At 46.3% G+C, this 5,939-nt stretch overlaps 1 pseudogene; it reads right to left on the bottom strand.

Moving 5' to 3' along the window:
• Positions 1-945: 945 nt before the first annotated feature.
• On the bottom strand, positions 946-2,041 carry LOC115311499 (annotated as a pseudogene).
• Between the last annotated feature and the right edge of the window lie 3,898 nt (positions 2,042-5,939).

Genomic DNA, 5,939 nt, shown 5'->3' with positions numbered 1-5,939 from the left:
TTCAATATCAAACGGGCTCCCGAGAGCCGTTTGATTAAACCGGTACAGTTTATCGGTCAACGGTCACCCGCTTGTGCAACAGGTTCACCGGTTTGAGCAAACGTGCGACAACTTTGCCCAAACGAGTCGCCCATTTGCCCCGACGAGTGACCCGTTTGCCAAAGAACTGACCTGTTTGACCAAATAGGTGACCGTTATGGCTCATACGGGGGACCCTTTTCAGCCATACGGACGACCCTTTTGGCAAACTGGTGACCGGTATGGCTAAACTGTTACCGGTATGGACCCGTTTATTTTCATACAGGCGCCAAATGTTTTTTTTCAGTAGGGATATGTTTTCGAGATCCACACAAACGCGTTGTATTAGCGCTCAATGTTTTGTTATATTAAACACAATGTAGAAATCGAAACTGCACACCAAAACCATATGACAGGTATGTTAAATATTTAGGTTATCGCGTTGTGGCGTTGTTCCGAAGGAACAACGAACACGAAGTTTTGTACGCAGCCAAAAAACCCTCGTTTATTATTTTTCATCCCTTTTATAGCTCTCTGCACAGGCAGCATTGCGCAGCGATACGCTGGCGCGTGGCCTGTGGTGTAAGATTTCGATTCGTCCATTTTTGTTTCTCAAAATCAAAAGAGTACTTCTAATCAAAACACAGATTGTGAAAGTAAAAAAAAAACAAGAACATCAAGAAATGCTGTTAAATACACTACACAATTATATAATTACTCCATCAAATTTTTAACAACACATATTACTGAAAAACAAATGAGTGCTAAAATTGTCCACTTTAGCATGTTGAATATCTGCAACAATGAGCGGTAAGTGAATATCTCAAAATATGTGCCATTATTAAGGTGTGTTTATTTTATCAGACAAGGCGAAGCATTCATAAAAAAAAAACAGAGAAAGTCATGTTTTCTAGCATTTTTGGTTACCTAACCTCGATGAAAACGGACGATACAATTGCAGTCTTTGTTTATGCACAAGCGAACATCGCACTTAGTGCAAGCGACGTAGCAGCAGCCTCCTGTGCACAACTTGCATCTGTTGCGGCGGTCCATCCGAATGCCCCGATGACGGCTACCATCGCCTCTTATGTCGCGTGGAACTTCTGGTGACGCCCGTTTCACCACGGGAAGATTCTCTTGAGAAGGGCGGCCAGGTGGACGCTTCCTGTACAATACCAAGCTCGTGGCCAGGTCAGCAAGAAATTCTGGCAGAGGCTTTGAACATTCCCTTTGCTGTAGTGAGTGACACTTGTGCAGAAACCATACATTCACAGCAGCAATTTCGACACTGCCAAAATATGTTCATGCACCACCGCTTCGAGCGCATGAAAAACCTGTACATATACTACATCTTGTCTAGCAAGTCAACGCCACTCATCGATTTCTTGTACTCAGGTGCATTTGCTGGACATTCAACTGAAATGTGAGACTTCTCTTAAATATCCCATCTCTTTACAGAGGAGACTGGTTCCACACCAGTGCAGTTACAAAGAAGTGTGACCGGTGTGTTGTCGATCCACTTTACAGCTGTCATGCTTCTGTCACCACATGACCCGACACGTGAATCACAAGCGCCACAATCCTGCATCGTCATTCCCTTCTACTTCCTTAATTTGCACGACTGGGGTCTGCTCTCTCTCATAGTTACAATGTACGAAATACCCCTCCGTGTTAGCTCGCAGACTAACTGCGGTCCCTTGAAAAAGTTGTCGGCAACAATGAGATTGTTGTCTCGGTCAGGAGACTTGAACACAACTGAAGCACCACTCCTACACCAAAACCTAACTTATATCCTTCTTGAACCCCGTAGACTCCCTTGCTGCGTGCCTGGTAAACGTCAAAGTCGTAACAATGTTCAGACTCGCCAGCACAAGCCAGAGCTTGAGGCCCCACTTGCACTTCTCTTTTTTAAAAGGTACTGAAGAATTCGCGACCTTCCTCGAAAAGGTATCGAAATTTCATCGGCGGATATCTTGCATTCCTGAGGTATTTTTAGCATTTTTCCCACAGTTTCGAGAGCCATGGTCGCAGCCTCCAGCATTTGGCTTGTTTCACTTCGTCTGTTGCACCGTCGGTGTCAGCAAAATGCAAGGGTTGGCAATCTTTTCAAATTGATTGCGCAACATTACCTGCGCAACCCGCTAATAGCGGCTTCCATGTTTCTTGTAGGCACGTACATCGTTCATGTCCACAAGTCCCATGCGACGGAAAAAAAAAATTCCTAAGACCGAGGTGACTCTTCGACTGTCATATTTAGGGGTGTTCCATGCTTCCCAATACAATAGTTGTTGGTTTCCTGAACAACGTGTTCTAGCTTGCTCCTCGAAACATATACCTTAAACAGCTGCTTCGCTGCCAGGGGTTCAGCAGGAGGCAGGCGGAAGTCATTTTTGAAGACTTTGCCAACTTGGTCAAACGCGCATTTCTTCTATCTGTAGCGTTTTTTTGCGTAGGTTCTTTCCAGGTCCCCCTTGGGAGCTCCCGTCTCGACATTAGCGTCAATGCTCTCGACGTGTTTATCGCTGCTATCTTTAATGATTGGTTCGCATTCTTTGCTGTTTTTTCCACCCGAGAGGTCACACTCGTTGCAGCCGATGTTGTCCAACAAGTTATCCTTGCCAAGGAATCGCTTTAGTGTTGTCTTTGGCGCATTATAGAAGGCTGAAGATGCAATGACGGTCTGTAAATGGGAAAAGAACAAATTACAAAGAGTGTGACAACATCCCGAAATGACCGTTGAATTGTATTACAAAAGAAATAACAAAATTGTAGAGAAAATTAAAAAAAAAAATATCCTATGTTGCATATATACACCAACCGTGTGAAGTTGCACTCACTGTCCACTTTTGCACATTTACAACATATCAAAAATAAAAAAAAAATATAAAAACTATCCAGCTTCATATAATATTGGGAATGCGAGAGTCTGCATGCGATCCATGTGAAGAACATTGCTAGAGGCTTCTCAGGAAATATAGAGCTCATATTTTCAGTTTGAGATGCTTCGGGGAAGTGTAAACATACCTTGTTTGGAGAACTCCTGCACGGCGGGGGGGACGACATTTTCAAGGAATTCCTGCGGGCACAGCGCTGCTCCTAGTGACAAAATTCTTAACTTTGTGGATTGAGAAATGCCCACTGAGAAGAGCTCTGGCAACATTTTTTCTCAGAAAATGGGCCCGATGTTTGTTTCTTCAGCTGTCAAAGTCTGCGTTGCAGATATGCAACATGGGGCATTAATGGGTCTGTATTCACATTTTTAACATAACCACCAATACCCAATCTTTCACGTGTTCTAGTCATTCACCCATGCCGCTTCATTACGACAGAATGCTCACCGGACTCTCTTGACGTTACACGCGGTTGTCGTTCTCTATATTTATACTGGCTGGGAAATCGTAGCTTTTTCCCGTATTTTTTTTTTTTTTTTTGTTTTGTGGATATAACCACCAACTCTTCCTGTTCCGCACTCCGGTTACCCCGGATGACGTTTGTATCTCGTAGGACCTCGGCCTTCTGACTGGAGCCACAACCTCTGCATTCGCCTTCACGTCCGTTGCACTGTGGACTCTTCGGATCGGGTCCGCTTCACTCAGGTTCACTGGATGAAGTTTGTCGGGTATTATGGGCAGTCTCGTTCGAAGCAGTGGACCCATCGGTATCTCAGCGTTATATCCGGAGTCCGGAGTTACCGATGGGTATTTCCGGACTCCGGAGATACCCATCGGTATCTCCGGAGTCGACCTGTGAGCCTACAACGCAAGGTTCGCAGCAGATGACTTTTGTATCAATCATTTGACTGTTTGGACCATTTGGTTTGCATCCCCATCGGCCTGAGGGTATCGCGGGCTTGTTGTTCGGTGGGAAAAGTTGTACGTTTTCGGCGAACCTCTCAAATTCTGACGACACAAACGGCATTCTGCATTTGGAAAAAAACTGCCGTTTCCGGGACTCGATGACGCGCAAAAACGCTCTTCAACTGCTCGATCCCCGCTGCGGTCATCGTTAAGAAGGCGCAGAAACTTCGGGATTTTTGGAGAGATAATCTAGCAAGAACAAGAAGTCTGACCCTTTTATCTGACGAAGATCGATTCCCAATTTCTCCGACGGAAAGTCGGGAGTAGACAATGGCATCATTTGCTCCGAGCTTTGATTGCCGAATTGGGCTTATACTTCACAGTTACGGACCGTAATGCAAATCTGCTTATTCAAGCCTGGCCACCGGACGCACTCTCAAGCACATATCCGACATCTGTTGACGTCTTGGCTGCCTTCGTAAAACTGCGACAACATTTCCGACCGTGGTTTTGTGCATATTTATCTTGTTACGATTCCAAAAAAATACATTCCCTTCCCTTATCAGAGCTCCGTCCTGCCAATATAGCTGGAAAAAAAAAAACAAAAAAAAAAACAAGGCAGTGAAGACATTCTTGGCCAACGCTCTTGACATAGGCGTGTTAAAAAATCACAAACTTCGTCCATCTTTTGATACTTTTAGTTTTGTCAAAAAGTTATCTCCTCGCTCTAGGTCCCACCAAGCAACCTTCCGTATAGCTTGCGACTTCCGCTACTGAAAGAAAACTGTTTCTGTCTGTCTCGGTGAGCGATACACGGAACAAATCATCTGCTGTGGCAATCAACTTGCCGGGAATGTATACATCTTTGAATCTGTACCGCATGCGTCTCATGCGAAACCTTTCTATGCGATGTGGTAAAAGGTCAACCGGCGTTTGCCCCACCAGCGCCACAAGAGGTTTATGATCGGTTTGGAATACTGCATCAAGCCCTCTTAGGGTATTCGTCAAAATGTCCTGCTGTCCCCGCTTAGGTCACTCTCTTTCTCAACTTGCCCGTAGCGCGTTTCCGCACGCGTCAGTAGTAGTGGTCGCTAATTGTGATAATCAGCTAGTGGCGCCCTCTTAGTGTGAAGAGGAGCGTGCGTGCTCTTTAGAGGACGTAAAATAGGGAGTTCTTCACGAGCAGCCTTCGGTATCAGATGTCTTTTACTGAGCTCAGTCTCACAGGGTGAGTGGTAAGCTCTGAACCCTACATGGTATAAGAAGTGGGGTATGACAAGCTCTGGTGGCACAACCCATTCCACACCCTGAAGGGGCATCGCTTTACGGCAGACTGACGGCTTTGACTTTTCGAACGTGGAACTCTGGCCCTCCTGGCTATCGCAGTATGAAAACTATGCCTTTGTATCTGGTATTTCCGCGGCATTTGGAGATGTGGAGGTACGTCTGCTTCTCTACTGCATGGTCCCGGAGGCCCAACGCTTGCTGGAGACCTTTCGCTGTCCGGTGAGGCGCCATACAACGTCGTGGTACGGTGTTTCACCGAGCACTTCGTCCACCCCGTGAACGAAGTATACGAATCGTCGCGTTTCCATCGGCGGGCTCAACATCCATGTGCATTCCCGACTATCGAAGGCAGGCATCACTCTCAACAAAGGCAAGTGCGTGTTCGGGGTGTCCGAAGTCAGCTTCCTAGGAGTCGTCGTATCAGGAAAAGGCGTGAAGCCGGATCCTAGCAAGATTCAGGCTGTCCGCGTGATGGAAAAGACTGAGGACGTTGCAGCGGTGCGAAGGCTTCTTGGCATGCTAAGCCTAGGGTGCCTTCATGTGCGTCTTGCGTAGGGTGGAGAGTGCCAGCCATTTTGACCCCTACGCTTATTTTTCTTTTTTGTTCAGAATCGCGTGAAAGCTCGTGTCCCTGCATGTATTTGTGGCACTGACTGTGCTAGGCGACATTTTGTTTTCGTTGATTTCTTTGTATTTTACCTGTGAGCGCGTGCTGCCGGCATCGGTTACTACAAAGGGTAGCATCACCCTAAACAGAAGAACATTGAGGCACCCTAGGTAAACCATGTTGCGCGCTTTGTGCCGCACATCTCCGAAGTCACCACCCTTCTCCGAACA

The sequence above is a fragment of the Ixodes scapularis genome, unplaced genomic scaffold (genome assembly GCF_016920785.2).
Source record: "Ixodes scapularis isolate PalLabHiFi unplaced genomic scaffold, ASM1692078v2 PGA_scaffold0__279_contigs__length_252992795, whole genome shotgun sequence".
Lineage (NCBI taxonomy): Eukaryota > Metazoa > Arthropoda > Arachnida > Ixodida > Ixodidae > Ixodes > Ixodes scapularis.
This window is presented reverse-complemented; position numbering and strand designations above follow the sequence as displayed.